This window comes from Pinus tabuliformis, chromosome J, assembly GCF_031772625.1.
Source record: "Pinus tabuliformis cultivar Carrire ecotype Pingquan chromosome J, CPIR1, whole genome shotgun sequence".
Taxonomy (NCBI): Eukaryota; Viridiplantae; Streptophyta; class Pinopsida; order Pinales; family Pinaceae; genus Pinus; species Pinus tabuliformis.
In genome coordinates, this window is record NC_142295.1 from 612,309,770 (window position 1) to 612,330,639 (window position 20,870).

General features: G+C 39.4%; 1 protein-coding gene across 4 annotated transcripts in view; it reads left to right on the forward strand.

Moving 5' to 3' along the window:
- LOC149228449 (exportin-4 protein) overlaps positions 1-20,870 on the forward strand; it is a 408,868-nt gene that overhangs the window by 207,897 nt on the left and 180,101 nt on the right. The window lies entirely within an intron of this gene.

Sequence of the window (20,870 nt, forward strand, 5' to 3'; positions counted from 1 at the left end):
GACTAGAATCCAACCTGTAAGGTGGGATTGTGCATGAAATTACTGATCTGCCTGTGATATGTTTTTAAGGTAGTTAGAATTACACTAAATTTCTAGAAAGGGACTATCAACGGATTAAGTGGGAGTTCCCAAAATACGATGGGAAAGACCATAAAGGCGCTATTGTTTGTGTTAATAAATTGGAAGCCATTTTTGAATCAAACCCGCCAATAGGAGAATGAGAAAAGCTCATGACCACATCCAACAATTTGGAAGTGAAGGGAGAAAAGATCATTGGAAGACCTTCGTGGATGCCTTGTAAAAAAGATTCTACAACGAAGAAGAAGATGATGCCTACAAAAAATTTGCTGATTTCAAGCAAAAAGGGTCTGTAAGCGAATACACCCATGAATGTGAAGTATTGGCTACAAGACAAAGAGGATTCACTGATTAACAATTGCTTAAAATGTATAAAAGTGGACTTAAGGAGTATATCCGTGCAAAATTGAAATTAGACAAACCTAAAACTATCAAAGAAGCTAGACATGCGACAAATCTTATTGAAAAAAAACACAAATTCAAAATGTTATCATTCAAGGAAGAGGACCAACAACAAAACTCAGGTAAAAAAGAGTCAAAGAAATGTAGGTATTGTGGAGGCAAATGGATGTCAGGACACAAACGCCTTAACAAGAAATTGTATACTTATGAAGTTGAGAAAGAGTCAGACAATTCAAGTAATGAGTCAGAGAAAACTAGATGCTAGGACAAATGTGAAGACACATCCTTACGCTACTATAAAATGGTAGATGGAAGGCAAGTTGAAGTACAAAAACCTAATGAAGAAATCGTTGTCACACACAAAGAAGATTCAGATCCTGAGGAACCATCATTAGCTGGAATTTCATACTACTCGAAAAATTGTGATGAAGAGGGTACAACGGGTCCTTATCTTATGCTAATGAAGGAAGGAAGGAAGGAGGGTAGGCGCAATGGGGTCCTTCTCAACAAGGTGAAAATCATCGAATCACCCATGTACATGTTCCTACAGCTCGGATAAGTATACCTGTTCATATTGCAGTGGCTATCAGCAGTTTCTTGCTCTCATTAACAAAACATCCCCTTTTTCCCCGCTCTCCCTGAACCGGTACAGAAATAGGTGCTTTCTCCACATTGTTGACCTCAGTAACTGGAGGGTTTCGGGGGAAACCTATGTGGGGCACCTTTCGGGTGTGGGATGCTCGTTTAACCCCTGTATTCATCTCGTCTCTTATTTACCCGAGTGCATTGCGTTCCCGAAAGCTTCCTGTCGAACCGTCCTCAAAAGATCAAGAACAACAAGCAACTGCAAAATACGATCCATCACATCTTCGAAAGAAGAGAAACCAGTCTCCAAAAAGAAAGAACATTAAGCTTACTACAACACCAACAAACATGATGAGGAGATTACGCCCTAAAACCTTAAAGCTTAAAAGGGGTCATAAGAGGCAGAAATGACAATATACTTGTAGATTTTGGTAGTACTCACAATTGTATAAACATTGATCTTGTTGAACAACTTGATCTTTGTATATGCTCAATCAAGGACCTGACCATGTTTGTCGCTACTGGGAAAAAGTTCGAAGAGATAGGACAATGCCATAAGGTTTCAATCTAGTTACAAGAACTAGAGCTACAAATAGATCTATTTGCCCTACCACTCAAAGAAATGGATATAGTTCTAGGTGCAGAATGGTTAATACAACTAGGAAGCTATACGACAAACGTTGAAGAATGGTTCTTGGAGTTTAACTGGTAAGGACGACATTATAAATTATATGGTGTTAATGCTTCCAAGTTCAAAGATGGTACAAATACACATGAGGACTTCACTAGGCACAAACAAAGTCAAAGTAAAGATGCCATTCCATAGCGACGTGTTCAACTAGAGAAAAGCCTTCTTGTTATGCTTTGAGGAAAAAACATCTCTAAGGGGGTGGCAATGTTATGAATAAATATTCATAAAAAAATATCAATTAATAAATAATTAAATTAGTGAATGTCACATTAATTATGAAGGGGCATAGGTCAAAAGATGTGACTACTCATCTTCGTGGCCAGTTAATGGCTATATAGGCACCTTGCCACAAAAAATTGTAATCACCATTCAAATTGTATTCTATAATACAATTACTACTTACACATATGTACACAGTCTACACATAAATCATTCTTCTCTACTGGTTTCCTCACTACGACTTCTTGAGCTCGTCTCCTTTAGACTCCTTCCAAATCGAGCTCCTCTTGCTGGCCTCTCGTTCTTCTCAATCCTTTGAGAAGAACCAAAAATGAAAAATAACAATAATTCCTTTTCCCTCCTTTTTGTCTCTTAAGAAAAGATTGGAACCCTATCCCTAGGATCTAATGGCTGAGATTTAATCTCAAGCCATTAGATCAATGGCTAGGATCAATTCTCCACTTGACCCCTCATACATGTGGTCCCCTTCTTTTAAAAAGACTTCCTAGTACTTTTAATGTTATTTTGCACCATGGTCACTTTTCCCATAAAGTAACTTATAAAACATAAGTCACTTTAATATTATAAAGTGAACTTTAGACTTTACCCATAAAGTCACTTTTAGACATGTGACTTTAATAATTTAAAACATGGTACAACTCCACATAAAAAATACTTTAGCCCCTCTTGACATTAATAATCTCATAATGTCACTTAGACAAAAGGTAATTAAAGTGTCTCCCTAGGCGAAAAGGAAAAATGCCTAGGAAACACTTCCTTGGTACCATTTTCTCAACACTCCCTCTTACTGAGGAAGTTGTTTCCCACCACTCCATCTTTATCTCTGAAGTGAATATGCTCACACATTGGTACCATCTTGTCACCCTTTACTCTCGCCACATCATCATCCAACCTCTCTGGTGATTTGCTCCTCCTAACTGACTCATGTGCTTTCTTTAAGGAACTATGAAAAATCGGTTACTCGATTCCTACTTCAACAAACTGATAATATTTCTCCTACTTGTTAATTTACTTGAACAAGCTACTTGTAGTTTTCTATAGAAAATATTGAAATACATACACTGCAACCTACACAAAATCGAACACTTTGAAAATTGAATACTACACTGGAGAGAAATAAACACACACATATACACAAGTGTTTTTGTACAATGTCCCCGGAAAAACCCAATGTGGGAAAACTGGTGCAGAAACTGAGGGTTTTAATTATTATGCAGTAGTAAATCTGAGTACAAATCATTGGATACCCAAATTGACTATCCGATACAGAGAAATGCTGGCTAAGAGTTAGTGAGAAAAATCTCACAGTGATTCGGGAGATCCGACACTGATCAGGGGCTGGTTGGCTGGCCTAACGCTGTCTCTACGTAGTCTCTGCATGAATCCTACATAGCTCTGCGTCACCTCGTCTGCTGATCTCCTGCTGTCTGGAAATTCGACCTTCTGGCCCTCCGGTATCACACCCTGACTTCTTGGATTGGAGGTCGAATCTCCCAATTGGATTTTGAACTCCCTTTGAAGCTCTGCGTTGCCTCTGCATGGCACTATGCTGCCTCTGCGTGGCATTGTGTTGCCTCTCTGAACTGCTATAAGCCTCCTTTGCTTTGCACTCTCTGGATCTGGAAAACTCTCCTCTGGGTTACTACCCTTGCCCCTCATTGCAAGAAGATCACTCGATATTACTCCGACAACTCAATGCTACTACTCTTGAGAAATTCGATCTTTTATCTCTCATTCGATGTTTCCTCCATGTGCCCAACAAACTCCTCATTATAATACCTCTTGGAGCTCCAACGACCAAGTTTAAAACATAATCAAGGGCTAAGATTAATTGGGAGTTAATCCTTGTCTTCTTCTAGAAGATTCACACCTGATTTAATTAATACCCTTTAATTAACCAGATTTCCTATGTTTAGACTTAGGGAGCTATGTAAAAAAGTTAATTATTTTAATTAAACCATCTCTAAGTGGAATTTTCCCAAACGATTTCTGGGTATTGGAGAATGCATGTGTCTTAGCCTTTCTGCAAAATCTTGAGGCAAGAGCACATTCGATGCTACCGAATTCAACACTCCCTCTTAGCGAGGAATGTGCTCCAGTCTGAAAACTGCTGAAGCATCACTTTGTCTCTGCATCTCTGCACCATCTCCTGCTGCGTTGCTGATGTCTGGTTCTACTACCCACCAACTACTACGCAACTCTGATATGAGCTGCAGCTGTGCTGCTACTGACCCTGCTGAACTGTTGTCAACTACTACATCTACACTGCAACCCTTTCTCCATCTGCTGCCGACCCTGTTGAACTGCTATCAACTATTGCATTTGCACTGGAGCCCTCTCTCCATCTGCTGCTGCTGCAACTGCAACATTTGCAACAGAAAAACATCCAAAATACTGAACCATTTGTGTTCAGTATGATGCATTTGTCGTCTGAGTTTTGACTGCTGCTAGTCTCTGCGTTGTCACTCAAGCCTCTGCGCTGCCACTGACTCTGCTCTGTGCCAACTGCATTGTTTCCAACTCTGCTTTGCACCGCTCAGAATCCGATTGCTACTAGTTACTGCATCTGTCACTATGATACCTGACTGCACCAACTGACACTGATCCATCCTGCTACTGCATACTATGGGTCCCTGTAGCAAGGTATTGGTTCATGAGGTGGACCTCCTCAAGAATCCTGCCCATCCTGTAACTCTTTGGGGCTACAAAACCAAATCACCCCACCTCTCTCTTGGAGGTATGGCTACCTACATTGCGAAATATGATATACTCATACTATAGCTGCCACTGCACTGCTGCTGCAAATACTGCAATAATGAGTCTGATTTCCCTAGATCCAGAAGTACTAGCCTCCATAGGGCTGCTCCCTTTGAAACTAGACTCCCTTTGAGTCTCGATATCCCTATGGGAAATCTCTCTACTCCCTCTTGGCAACTCACACAGTCCTCTTGTACTGGAAACTGGACTGCGAAGGTTTGCGTTGGGAATCTCCTGGCTGGAACTGCACCTGCATACTACAACTAGGCAATTCATACTTCCTGTGTCACTGCAACTAGTTCTGCAACTGTTTTCCGAAAACTGACTGCAACTAGCTATGCAACTGTCATTTGAATGACTAACTATGTTTGCTGACACTATGATCCTCCTACTACTGATTCTGTTGGGCTTCCGTAGCAAGGATATTGATCCATGTGAGAAATCTGTAGCAACTAGATCTAATCTGCTACTCTTCCATGGATCCTACCCATCTGTAGCCATCTCTTTGAAAAAGTCGAACTGCTTCCTCTTCTCCTTTGCGCAACTACTGCTCAGCTATTCGCACTCCCTTTTGGAGTGAGAAATACCGCACACAGCTATTGCTGCTCTATTAAGAAAAATTCAAAATTCTTGGCTAGAAGTCCTCTGAGGAAGGAATTCCCTCAATATGTGCTCTTTTCTCCTTCTGACACTATTCTGCCAGCAACTGCTGTAAAATATCTGCATTGAAGATCTGCTCTGCAAGGAAATTGTGTTGCTCCCCTCTGCCTTTGGAAAGCTTCGATCTGGAGAATCGAATTTCTCTGTTGACTCACTCAGAGAATCGATTTCTCTTGAAAACTTTGACCTCCTTGGCCCAAGGACTGCATTGCCTCTAGGGTTTCGAATTGTTGCGTCTGCAATAATTTCAAACTCCCTCTTCCTTTTTGCAATTGAGCTCTTCTGCTCATGATTTGTGCTTTGATACCATGTGAAAAATCGGTTACCCGATTCCCACTGCAACAAACTGATAATATTTCTCCTACTTGTTAATTTTCTTGAACAAGTTACTTGGAGTTTTCTACAACAAATATCGAAATACATACACAACCTACACAAAATAAAACACTGCGAAAATTGAACATTGCACTAGAGAGAAATAAACACACATATACACAGTTGCTTTTGGACAATGTCTTTGGAAAGACCCAATGTGGGAAAACCAGTGCAGTAGCTGAGGGTTTTAATTATTATACAGTAGTAAATCGGAGTACAAATCATTGGATGCCCAAACTGGCTATCCGATACAGAGAAATGCTGGCTAAGAGTTAGTGAGAAAAATCTCACATTGATTCGGGAGATTCAACACTAATCAGGGGTTGGCTGGCTTGCCCCACGCTGTCTCTTCGCAGTCTCTGCACCAATCCTACGCAGCTCTATGTCACCTTCTTTGCTGATCTCATATTGTTTGGAGATTCAACCTTTTGGCCCTCTGGTCTCACACCTCGACTTCTGGCACTGGATCTCGAATCTCCCAGCTGGATTTCGAACTCCTTCTAAAGCTCTGTGCTGCCTTTGCGTGTCACTGCACTGCTTCTTTGAACTATTCTAAGCCTTCTCTACTTTGCACTCTTCGGATCTGGAAAACTCTCCTCCGGACTACTATCCTTGCCCCTCACTGCAAGAAGATTACTCGATCTTACTTTGGCAACTCAATTCTGCTACTCTTGAGAAATTCGATCTTTGATCTCTCATTCGATTTGTTCTCCAAGTGCCCATCGAACTCCTTATAATCTCTTGTTGGAGCTCCAACGACCAAGATTAAAACATAATCAAGGGCTAAGATTCGCTACGAGTTGATCCCCGTCTTCTTCTAGAAGATTCACACTTGATTTAATTAATACCCTTTAATTAACCAAATTTCCTACGTTTAGACTTAGGGAGCCATTTAAAAAAGTTAATTATTTTAATTAAACCATCTCTAGGTGGAATTTTCCCAAACGATTTTTGGGTGTTGGAGAATGCATGTGTCTTAGCTTCTCTGCAAAATCTCGAGGCAAGAGCACATCCAATGCGACAGAAATCAACAAGAACCATAAAGCCTGCTTGGCTTCCTCATCCTTGAAGAAGTCTCCTGCACAAGTCTGGGAGCATCATATCCATCCCCTGACACTTGTAGCTCTGATGAAGATGCCCCTATGTCCTGTAGTGATCCTGCGCTCTGTGAACCTGCACTCAGATCCTGATGCTTGTGTACCTGTCATCCCAAAAGCCAGTAATCCCCCTGATCCCTATGAACCTGTACTTGTGGACCATGAAACCTATAGTGTGCTCCTCTCTCCAAGAGCTTGCTGCTCTACACAGTCATCCTCTTGTGACCTCATCGTAGTCCTGGAAGGATAAAAAATGAACCTATGAAGTCTCCCCTCACGGAAACCAATCACTTTAGCCAATGCCACGTTAGATCCCATGGGATACATCAACACATGTCCATCCTAGAACAACATGACATATCTTTTGTCCTCAATACAGGAAATCGATATTAGGTTCCTCCTTAGCCTTGGTACATATATAACATCCGTCAATTTAAGAGGAGATAATTACTCCCTCTGAAATGATACTGTCCCTACTCCTGCCACTTTGACCCTAGTGTCATCTCCAAGCACCACCTTAGAGTTTGCCCCCTTAGAGTCTGCCCCTCTGTAAGACTTGTAAAGTGCTCCCTCACTCTATTCATATGGCAAGATACTCCACTGTGCGACATTCTTCTCCTCACCCCCCCCACCGCTTGGGCTCCTCGCCTTGGCTCTCCTCTTGGCCTCCCCCTAGATGAAATCATCCCACATCCTCCTCCAATCAGGATAGTGCTCTCTGGCCACAATGCCGTGTATGAAACCATCCCACTTCTCTGAGAAACCATCTAGTGCAAACCTGACCAACTGGTCCTCAGGAATAGCCTCTCCCATGGCGGCCAACTCATCCTTAACCTGTGATATCCTAGTGAGGTATGAGGTCACACTGCCGGTCTTGGTCATCTTGGTGTTGTGTAGCTTTTGCTTCAACACCATCCTCCTGTTCTCATTGGAACTCTTGTGTACTATGACCAAGGACTCCCACACCTGGTAGGCATATCTCATCCCAGTCACATGACGGAATATGTGGTCTTTGATGGTGTCGAGAATGATTCTCTTAGCCTTCACATTCTTCTTGTTGAAGTCCACCAACTGAGCTGGATCAGTAGGTGGTTGCACGGGAGCCTCAACAATGTGCCACGCTTCAACTTCCTCCAGTAAAAGCATTGTCCTCTCCTTCCAGGGGCCAGAATTCTCTGCCCCTGCCAATCTGTCCTCCACCCTCATACCTGTCGCCATGACACTCAACCAACACTAAAATACAGATCTATAAACTCCAAATATGCCTCCCTCTCAACCAACACAAAAAATAAATTCAGATCTGAGTTGGCCAACTGCCTCCTTCGCAACCACTGAACTCTGGGTATCTGAATGTAGTTTTTGACTAGCTATACACAGTTTTAGAGACTTGTTACAGAAGGTTTGCTTGGTGGTTATTATATCAACTGATTTCCCCTCAGATTTGAAGAGTCCTTTCTCAGATCTAGAGCTTGGGATGCTCTAATACCACGTAGAAAAATTTAGTGCTCGCAGCTCAAAATTTAGTGCTGGCAGCTCACACAGGTTTCAAGATTTTTGCATATATTTCATTCCCACAATCTCCAAACTAGAAATCTGATATAACAGCTTTAAAATGCAAATTTAATTGAAACACATACTAGCTGCCTCTACCATTTCTCTGTTCAGCTGAGATAAGAAATATAAGCAAGCTATCACATTAAATACACACAGTGACATGATTAATTTTTGGTCTAACTTGACCCTGGAAAACCCTTGCTGTTGGGAAAAACCAGTCTTCTAAGGAGGAGTTTTATTTTGCTTGTTTAAGGAAGTTTTTACAACAAAATAACAATAAAAGACATACTTATAAGTTATATCTTCCCTTTTGTAGCTCTTCAGGTGTCCTCTTTACACTGAAACAATGGACTGATAAAACTTCACACAGTCATTTCTCTGTCCAGTGAAGATTTCAACCTCTGAACTACTCCTCTTGAACAGGGATTTGAGCTACAGAACAGTCACTGGTTTCTCTAACTTTCTGCCTCAGTTACAACTTCCTCATACACAGGAATCTAGTCTCTGACTCTCTCCTACAGCGCAGGAAATAGAACCTCTTGGACAACTGCATATGGCAGTAACTCAGGCTACTTCTACACACCTGAAATGATCCTCTTCAGGCTTAAATATTGGTCTGTATACCTGAAGAGACAGGCCTGTGAAGCCCTCAGCCTGCTTGCGAAATTTTATGCTGGCTTGATATTTGTGCTGACAAACCCAAAAATTTCGGGAGTGAGAAAATCGATGACAGTGAGTCAAAACACAACCTCCTACATGCTGGAAATGACCCTAAAAGCAGCCCAACCTGTAGCAGCTGGTTTACTGTGATAATCAGAGTTGTATCAAACTCTTTGAGAATCCAGTATTTCATGATCGGTCAAAATAAATAGATATTCGATGTCACTTTATCAGACACTGCGGGGTAGTACAGCTACAATATGTCCCCACAAGAGAGTAGGTAGCTGATATACTCACAAAGGCTCTCAGAAGAGCTAAGTTCACCCAATTCAGAGAGCAGATGGGTATGGTAGAAAATCTGTTTCAGTAGCAGCAGCAGTTTGCAATGCAGGGATAGTTGGCAGTGGCAGTGCCGGCAATAGCACAGATGCAGAAATTCAGAGTGAGTTGCAGTATGGATGCAGTGTTGATAGTGGCAGGGTTAGCAACAATACAAATGCAACATTTGTGCAGAGGTTGGTGGATAGCATGACAGACATCCGCAGCGCAAAGGGAGATGTTACAAAACAGAGTGATGCTTTAGCAGGTTTCATTGCTAGAACACATTCCTCGCTAAGAGGGAGTGCTGATTTCTGGTCGCATTGGATGTGTTCTAAGTCTCAAAATTTGCAGTGAGGCTTAGATACATGCATTCTCCAATACCCATAAATCGTTTTGGGAAATTCCACATGAAGACAGTTTTATTAAAATAATTAATTGTTTTTAATGAGACCCTAAGTCTAAACTTAGGAAATTAAAATAATTAATGGGTATTAATCTAAACTGTGGGTGAAACTTCTAAAAGGCGGAGATTAAGTCAATATGATCCTAGCCGTTGATTAGAATCTAATCTGGGCTGTTGATTGATCAACGAGAGGGTTATAAGAGGAGGCTTGATGGGCACTTGGAAAACACACTAGAGGCAGATACTCAGTTACCCGAGTAAGATCGATTTTCTCACTGGTCAAAGTTCGGCAAGAGAAAATCGAATTAGAGGGAGTGTTGTAGGTGAGAAAGGGAGAGAGGGTATCAACATCTTTCGAGAGTGAAAGGCAACAAGACGCAGAGCAAGAACAGTGTGATGCAGAAAGAGGCAGATTGACGCAAAGCTTGCGTGGGCAGCTAGATGCTTGGCCAGTGTGAGAAGGTTCACGTAGAGGGACGCAAAAGGATTCTGGAGAAGAGGGGTACTTCACCTTGAGCAGAAACTTGTCAGGAAGCGTCTGTAAAATTTCTCACTCCCGTTTTGTTGGTTGTAATTTGTACATGAGAATTTGCTGAAGAATAATAAAGAAACCCTCATCTGCTGCATCGATTTTCCCACATTGGGTTTTTTTGGGGATGATTGTCCAAAAGTAACTGTGTCATTGTGATTGTATTTGTGCCAGTGTTTTTCCTTACATTTACTTTCTGCAATATTTTAGTTGTGAAGGCTGCAATAGAATATATTTCAATATTTGCTGTGAGAACACTATGTGTTAGGGCAGGAGGTAACTCCTCAAATGAGATTATGTATATTCATTTAGGCTGTTCATAGTTATATACATGAGGGAGTGACTGTTGAGTTTCATCTCCCGATGACTCTCCAGTTTCTCTTATTATTTATTTACACTATTTACAATTGTTCACCCAATCTCTATGATTAGGTGTCAACATTCCCCCCTTAATCTAAAGGGATGTTGGTGAGTCCAAGCATCATTCTAAATCTTTCAAGCTTTTCTTTTCCAATTTGGTGAAGATGTCTGCAATCTGCTCATTAGTGGAACAATGTCAAAGATGGATTGTTTTGGCCTCAACATGATGTCGAATCAGATGATATTTTGTATTGATGTACTTCGTTCGATCACAGAACTTTGGGTTCTTGGCCAACTTTATTGCCGAGGTATTGTCAATCATGAGTGGAGTCGAATGTACTTGTTTTACTTGCAAATCTTCTAGAATTTTCCTGAGCTACACAATTTCTTTTGTTGCCTCAACTGCTGCCACATATTCTGTTTCTGTTGTGGAATCTGCTGGAACTGATTGTTAGCGTGATCTCTAGGAGAAAGCTCCTGATCCAAGACTCATAGCATAACCAGAAGTAGATACCCCAGTTTCTTTGTCTCCATTGAAGTCTGAATCAGAGTATCCAATCACGCTGAAGTCGCCCACCTGTGTATACTTGAGTCCAAAGTCTTGAGTTCCCTTAAAGTACTTTAGAACTCTTTTTGCAGCAGACCAATGTCCCTCACAAGGCTTTTGCATAAACCTGGAGAGGATTTCAACAACAAACGAAATGTCTAGTCTGGTAGTAGTCAAGTAGTTGAGACTTCCTACAAGCTGTCTATACTTTGTTGCGTCCTCAAATTCTTTTCCTTCAATGGATGTGAGTTTTATGTTTTGTTCCATTGGAGTAGTCAGAGGATTGCATTTAGCCATGCCAAACCTGTTCAACAGATCTCCAATGTACTTCTTTTGAGAAAGGAATATGGACTTCGGATGTTGAGTTACTTCAATACCAAGGTAGTAATGAACATAGCCCAAATCAGTCATTTCAAACCCTTTCTTCAATTCCTTCTTTATGGATGCAATGTAGCTCTCATTGTTCCCTGTCATCAAGAAATCATCTACATATACCACAAGATATACAACTGTTTTGCCAACTTTCTTGACAAACAAAGTTGCATCATCAAGATCATAATGTTTGAAATTGAGTTTCAGAAGATGCTCAGTTAGTTTTTCATACCAGGCTCATGATGCTTGTTTGAGGCCATACAAGGATTTCACAAGTTTGCATACTTTATGTTCATGTCCTTTCACAACAAATCCTTCAGGTTTGGACATAAAACATTCTCTTTTAGATCTCCATTCAAGAAAACAGTTTTTACATCCATTTGATGGACTTTCCAACTATTCTGAGCTGCTAGGGCAAAGAGTGTCTGGATGGTAGCCCATTTTGTTCTAGGGGAAAAAGTCTCCTCAGAATTGACCCCTTCTTTCTATGCAAAACCTTTTGCCACAAGCCTGGCTTTGTGCTTGTCAAGTGAGCCATCAACTTTATACTTGTTCTTATAAACCCACTTGCAGCCAATTGATTTGGTTCCCAATAGAGGATCAACCAGCTTCCAAGTGCCATTCTTTATCAAGGCATCATACTCCTTTTGCATCGCTTCTTTCCATTCATCATGAGAAGTGGCTTCTTTGAAGGAAGTTGGTTCAAAATCTGTAGACAATTCAATTCACAATGATAAGAAACATCCATATCAACAGGTGAATCAGAGTCATCTATATCACCTCCATTTTGCTTGGTTGAATTTCTAGTTCTTGTCTTTCCAACCTCATCAGAATGAACACTTTCAAGTGTCTTTATCAGCCACTTTGGGGGACCTTTCTAAGATGGTCCAGGCTGCTCAGTTGATTGAGTTGGGACTGAATCAAGATTTAGTCTCCCAATTCTATCAATCACATCACTCAAAGTATCATCTGTTGTTGGAGTTTCATGTAGGGGAGAGAGTGCTTCAGAAGAAGATTCCACAAGTTGATCTAGTATAGGAATCCCTTTTTCAAGATGTGGATTTGATTATCAAATTCTTGAAATGATTTTGCATTTGCGAATCTATCCAAGCGATCAAGTTGCCACTCAACAACATTGTCAGCTTTGGATGATTCAAGAAAGATTACATCTCTAGATACAACAAACTTTTTATTGACTTCATCATAGAGACGATATGCTTTGGAGGTGTTTGAATATCCCAAGAAGATACACTAACGACTCCTTGCACCAAGTTTGTTTCTATGTACCTTTCGTATCAAGGCATAACATGTGGAACCAAAGACCTTGAGATGCTTTACCGAAGGAATGTGCCCATACCACATTTCATGAGGAGTCTTGTTTCTAATAGCATTCAATGAACATCTATTCTTTACATATACAATACATAGAACCGCATCAGCCAAAAACATCAATTTCACATTCTTGAAAAACATCATGGAGTGCACCATATTTAAGATTGTCCTATTCATTCTTTCAGCTGCTCCATTCTGTTGGGGATTATTAGGCACAGTAGTTTGATGTTTGATCCCATGTTGGCGAAGATAGTTTTCAAATTTATTTGAGGTGTATTATTTTCCATTATCAGTGCGAATAGATCCAATATGAGATTGTGCATCATTTTCAATCCATATATGAAAGTTCTTGAATGTTTGAAAAGCATTAGATTTTTTCTTCAATAAATAAACCCAACACGTTCGGGTGTAGTCATCAATAAATGTCATCATATATTTATTTCCATTTGCAAAAGGAACAGACATTGGACCACATAAATCTGAATGAATGAGTTGAAGTTTTCTATGTGCCCATACCACATTTCATGAGGAGTCTTGTTTCTAATAGCATTCAATGAACATCTATTCTTTACATATACAACACATAGAACCGCATCAGCCAAAAACATCAATTTCACATTCTTGAAAAACATCATGGAGTGCACCATATTTAAGATTGTCCTATTCATTCTTTCAGCTGCTCCATTATGTTGGGGATTATTAGGCACAGTAGTTTGATGTTTGATCCCATGTTGGCGAAGATAGTTTTCAAATTTATTTGAGGTGTATTCTTTTCCATTATCAGTGCGAATAGATCCAATATGAGATTGTGCATCATTTTCAATCCATATATGAAAGTTCTTGAATGTTTGAAAACCATCAGATTTTTTCTTCAATAAATAAACCCAACACGTTTGGGTGTAGTCATCAATAAATGTCATCATATATTTATTTCCATTTGCAAAAGGAACAGACATTGGACCACATAAATCTGAATGAATGAGTTGAAGTTTTCTATGTGCTTTGGAATGTGAATCATGAAAAGACTGTTTGCTATGCTTTCCTAGAATGCAAGCATCACATTGCTTAAGTTTCCTAGGAATTGTAGGCAAACTAGTATCACCATTTTTCTTCAAAAAGCGGAGGCTGTCATAGTTCAAGTGTCCAAATCTAGCATGCCATAATAAACTTGATGAAATGTACCTTCTTCATTATGAGAATTGTATGAGAAATTTTGTGCATGAGCAGAGGTAGCTTGCAGCTTGAGAAGCCTTTCTTCTTCTATCCCCATCATGACAAGTGAGTGATCTGATGTTTTTTTCACCTCAACCTTGCGGATATAAAACATGATGCAGAAGAAAGTCTAGAAGACCAGGCAATTTAATCCTGATTGTGCCAAGCCCTTGATGGCTTGAGTTTTGATTTGTCTGCAAAGTATACTGCTCCATCAACATTGTCAGTGAATTCTTCAAAAAAATCTCTCTAAAGGTCATGTGGCAAGTTGCTCCTGAATCAAGCAACCAATCATTTTTCCAAGAAGCAAGTGAAGCATTAAATAAGTCTTCATTTACTCCAATATTACAGTGTGCCACAACATAGTGAGCAGATTCAGGTGCTTTACCTTTCTCTTTGTCATTAGTTTTACGTTTGGGTTGGTTCTTTCTTGCTCAATTCTGTCCTAAGGCAACTTGCATATTGATGCATCATGTGATCCATCTCTTTTGCAACGTATGCAATGCAAATATGACTTTTCTCCTTGAGTGTCTGCCCCCCCTGCCTTTGAAATTTCTTCTTCCTCTTCCTCTTCCACCACCTCTTCCTCTGGAAGAATCTTGAGCAAGATTCTTCTCTCTATGTGCAAGACACACAGTCTCTTCAAAAGATTGAGGAGCTGTCTTCTTCCCAAAAGCTTTTTCTCTTTCAACAATTTTTTTCACAAGGGAGTCAAAGGTAATTTCTTTGAGGTTTCCATTTGCTTGCAATGACTCAAGATAATTTGAGTAAGTGGGATAAAGTGCCTTGACAAAAACTATCATAGGGATGTCCAGTTCAACGTTAGTGACTTTGATATCATGCATAATAGATTTTACTTCTAATGCAAGAGCAAGAGGATCACCATTTTGTAATTCAAGGTTGAACAATTTAATCATGAGTTGAACAACTTCAGGTGCAGAGTGTGAGTCATAGAGTTCCTTTAGTTTTTCTAAGGCTTAGAAAACATTTGAAAATGGAAAAATATGGCAACTCACCTCTTCATTTACTAATGTTGCAATTAAGGCATAAGCCTTGCTGTTCTTATTTTCCCAAATGGCAAATTCCCTGTCTGAGGTAGGTTGTTCTGGTTCTTTGTCTCCGTCTCCAACACACACTCCTTTCCTCATCTCATTAAAAATGAGAGTGTGTTTGATTTTTCGTGAACATTCTGGATAGTTCTCCTTGTCGGTGAGAACCACTTCCACAATAGATATCAATGAATGCATTTTTTAAGAAAGACTGTGCACTGTAAAAAAAATACTTCTGCTGCCAATATATAAAATATTTTCACTTCTGGTGTTAAAGAAAAAAAACTGATAGCAATATTATGAAAAAAATGCAATTCTGGTCAACAATGTAGTTTTGGTCAAAAATGCAGTATGGAGGGAGTAGCGTACTGGAGGGAGAGCGACAGCGTGGGAGGAAGAGCAACAAAAACTACCTCTATCAAGTTTTGTATCGATATTTGATGAGGTTCTAATAACATCTGTGAAATATAATGGCGAGCATGCCAGTGATTACTGCTGAGACAATTGCATTGACTTAGAAAAAGATGGATCTGACACTAGATGAAGCAACAAAGATGTCCAAAAAAAACTAGTCAAAAGATAAGGAAGCAGCAAAGACAAGGAAGCCTGGAATGAGCAGCATACATGGATAAGCTGTTGGAATTCAGCATTAGAAATCTGTTGGTAGAGGGTAGAGATAGCAGCGTATACACTCAGCGGCGTGGGAGGAAGAGCAGCAAAAACTACCTCTATCAAGTTTTGTATCGATATTTGATTAGGTTCTAATAGCATCTGTGAAATATAATGGTGAGCATGCCAGTGATTACTGCTGAGACAATTGCATTGACTTAGAAAAAGATGGATATGACACTAGATGAAGCAGCAAAGATGTCCAAAAGAAACCAGTCAAAAGACAAGGAAGTAGCAAAGACAAGGAAGCCTGGAATGAGCAACATACATGGATAAGCTGTTGGAATTCAACATTAGAAATCTGCTGGTAGAGGGTAGAACTAGAGATAGCAGCGTATACACTCAGTCGCATTCAAAATGCTGCAAGAATGCTTCTATGGGCCAAATAGTGCACCAGGACAGCTAGAGCAGTGTATACACTCAGTCACATTCAAAATGCTGTGCAAATGCTTCTATGGGCCAAATAGTGCACTAGGACTGGTGGCGGCCTCATAAAACAATGTGCTTCGAAGTATGGGAGCTGCAAGGGGAGGTACACCAAGCTTTACACCAGTTATCACGTAGAGGGCAGAGAACTGAAGAATATGGCAGACTGCAGGACAAATTTCTAAAAAGTGGCAGAAGGGAGTTACAATGGCATACTACAATTTCAAAAATGGAGCTGGCTCTGATACCATGTCAGGCCAGGAGGTAACTCCTCAAATGAGATTATGTATATTCATTTAGGCTGTTCATAGTTATATACATGAGGAAGTGACTATTGAGTTTCATCTCCCGATGACTCCATTTTCTCTATTATTTATTTACACTATTTACAATTGTTCACCCAATCCCTATGATTAGGTGTCAACCCAGTGAATAACTTATTTATGAGATAATAAGTAGAAGAAATAATATTAATCACTGCAGTAGGAATTATATTTAGAAATTTTCACAATACATCCACTCTTTTCTTCTTGTGAGGGTTGGGGACATGATGCCATGTAAATGAATTCCTCATCAATGTTTGAGATAACTTTGACTTCCATTTGCTACCTTTCATAAGGTCTTATATTTGCGATATTTACGACATTTTAACAAGATTCAACTCCTCCATCCAAATGCAAAACATAGTCTTTCATATTCGTTCATGATACAAAATGACTTGATGGGTGCAGGACGGGAACTGAGGTTTGCCATGTTTGCAATGCAAGCTTCTTTTGAAAGCATCCTTCATAATAGTGCAATTAAACAAGTTCATTTAATCTTAATGAGAGATACAAGGTGTTTGGCATTGCATTGTCATATTTACTATTTATTGATATGATGTAGTGGTGAAAATGTTGAAGTTGTGGGGGTGCATTAATGTCCTTGTTCAAATACCATTCTTAATTATTTGGTGAGGTTCCTAATTAGTACATTTATTAGTTTTTAGTATTTACTAAGTAACAAGACATGAGCTTGACCAATGTTGGACACGAGCCCTACTGGTGTCCAGAAATTTGGACACATGTCCAGGGAAAAAACATTTTAAAATAGATTTTTTGACTTATTCTCATGAAACTCAGCCACAAGGTTCGACCTCTCAAATGTTTCAGAGTGCAGCTAGGGGCGATTAAGCAATGTTAGAAGGGATTCCAAGTACTGGGAAGAGGATTTTTCCAGGCCTTACTAGTGTTATGTAATTAATGGTAATATTAAAGTGTTATGTAATTAATGGTAATATTAAATTCATTAAAGTAAGGATGGAATTTTCATCCTTTAATTAAATTTTTAACATTACCATTAATTGTTTTAGGATGGTTGAGAGTGGTTCCAAATTCATTGGATTTCATATGGAGAAAGTAGAATTTTAGATCCCACTCAAAATCTTGCAGACTCAACAATTTACATTTTACATGATTTTGGGATTTGGGGGATTGCAATATTTCCATTTGATATATGATTTTAGGATTTGGGGGATTGCAATATTTCCATTTGATACATGATTTTAGGGTGTGGGGGATTGCAATATTTCTATTTGATTCTGTCATGTATGAGGGTATGGAACTAACATTTAATCAAGAGCACCAAGCCCTGTATATGGTGGCAATGATTGTCAAATTTCCTATCATGACCCTAGTAAAAATGTACCCATCACTCAAATTAAACCTCATTTTGACATGTTAAGCTTTTTCTATCCTTTTTTAATTATGTTCCACTAAGACTCTAGGATGGGGGGACGTGGGTGTTGGGAGACGCATAAGGGTGACTATTGATTGGGGTAGCATTGGATGTGCTTTAGCATCGAAACTTGGTGGAGAGGCTAAGGCACATGAGATCTCCAATACCCAGAAATGGTTTGGGCAGATTCTAAACAGTTTGGGAGATATTAAAATAATTAATATTTTTAATGGAGTCCCTAAGTCTAAACTTAGGGAAAATAAAATATTAATGTGCATTAATATAAAACTGTGTTAGAATGGTCCAAAAGTCATGGATCAAGCCAAAATTAATCTTAGCTGTTGATTAGGGACTTAATCTCGGCCGTTGAATTGTCAACGAGAAAAGTATAAAATGAGGCTTGAGAGTCACTTGGAGAATACACTGAGTTGATCAAGATTTTGATTTTCTGGGGCAGGGTTTGCTAAGGAAGTCGAAAGAGTGATTAGAGTTGCAGCTAAGGGGCAGTGAATATAGAAGTAGAGAGGCAGAGATAGTATCAGGAGGATCAACGCAGAGCCCGAGAGAGAGGGATGCAGAGCCAGCCAGGGCTCACACAGAGGCAGCCAAGAGCTCCGCAATGCCTTAGAGAGCCAACATGGGTGACACAGAGGCTCTAAGGGCTGATGCAATGCCTTCAGACGTTGACGCAGGGTGAGCTAGGGTGACCCTGGGCAGACGTTGGGTCAGAAAGGGCCGAGGCAGTCCCAAGAGGCTGACATTGGGGTTTTCGTGGGGCAGATTGGAGCTGGGAGCTGTCGGAGTGTGTATCTGGGGTTTTAGCTGGAACATCTGTCTCCGACTGAGAGGTATTACTGCCGAGATTATTCTCTGTTGGGTGAGTCGGTTTTGGCACCCAGATTGTATTATGAAACTGCTTAATAATTAAAACTCTCAGATAACTGCACCTGTTTTCCCGCATTGAGTTTTTCCAGGGACATTGGTCCAAAAATAACAGTGTCACTTGTGTGCTTGTTTTGTTTCCTTCAGTTGATGATCTATAATGTGTTGAGCATGTACTTGTATTTATTTTCAGTATTTACATGGTAAATAACTTGTTAATTAATCAGAACAAGTAGGCAGAAATAAATCAGAAAAGTACATGAAGGGTTTCTAACAGTTAGACTTAGAAATTTCAACAGTGGCGTGTGGGAGTACCCTCAAATTTTAGGGAAATTTAGGGGGGACATGGGATGTTGGGGTATATATACATATAATTATAAAATTATAATATATGATATATAATTCAAATTCATATTCAATATTAAAAGCATAAATACATTGATCTGTACTCATCATTCATAGATACATACATCATTTATTCATACACCATGAGATTCATTAATGAAATACATTGATCCATATTTATGGTTCATTATTCATCATTTTAGAATCTAAATTGATTTAAAAATTAAATTCATCATTCATCATTCTAGATTCTAAATTAATTTAAAATTTAAATTCGTCATTCATCATTCTAGAATCTAATTAGTACTAAGTAAATTAGACTATAGCAGATACTAAAGTCTGAAGACTGGAATAGTAAACTGAAATAGCTCAAATTCAAAAATACTAAAGAGTGATGAATTAAAGAATCAACCTAAGGTCATTGATATCTAGAGTCAAGACTTAAAAGTTAAGACTGAAAAATTAAAATGGACAATGAACATTGAAGGAATGTCGTGTGGGAGGAGAAGCAACAATTAACTGGTAAGTCAGATAGTGCCATGAGGTAAGCCGAGTAGAGGTAAGCTTGGTAAGTTGAATGAGTGAGTTAGGGATTGCAAATTAATTTAGGTTTTGATATTTGTTGTATTTTTCTTTTTAGTTTTTTGATAATTTCTTTTCTTTATTTCTTTATTTTTAATTTCAAGGGTTATTAGACAAAACTGAATGGGACGTGTCCCCCCTCAAAAGGGGTGTTTCTGAGTTTGGTGCTCTTGATTAAATGCTAGTTCCAGACCCTCATGCATGATAGAATCTAATGGAAACATTGCAATCCCCGCAATCCTAAAATCCTGAAAACATCTAATGGATTTTTAGTGGGATCTAAAATTCTACCTTCTCCATATGAAATCCAATGAGGTCAAAACCAATCTCGAACATCTTGATTCAATTAATGGTAATTTTAAAAATGTAAGAAAAATGATGGAAATGAAAGATAAAGGAGAATGACACTTTTACTTTAAGAACTTAACATTACCATTAATTACATAGCATTAGTAGGGCCTTAGGGTTGAATGTTAAGCTTCCACTCTTATAATTATTTTTTTCAAGCAAAATTATGGGGGGATGCCTAGCCCTTTCTGAGGAAGGATGACTAGAAGCATCCCTTTTGGGGAAATACGTCCCCCACATTGGGGAAACGTTTCCCCTTGCGTCTCCCCGCATCTCCCCAAAAGGGGGATATGGGAAACGTTTCCTCAGGCATACGCTCGTCCTAGGTGCATGGGAAGGGTGAGGTGTGTGCACCTCACCTTGGGGACACGCCCTTGTGGATAGCATGCTTCTTTTGACTTACTGGCCATTTAGGGCCTCTTTGTTGATGTATTTTTGGTTCAAAGATTGATTGCACTTAGTGCTATTTTGGTTATATGCACGTTGTATGATTGAATTTGTATCATCATCATGTAAATGTTTTATATATTTCATTTTTTTTGTGTGATTCGCTAGTTGTGTCACATGTCAGATACTCGTATTTTTGTGTCCTTTGTGTCCCATGTCCTTGTGTCATGTGACTTAGATTTACATGTAACATTACACGATTGCTTTCCTCAGATTTTTTTGATTTTTTTT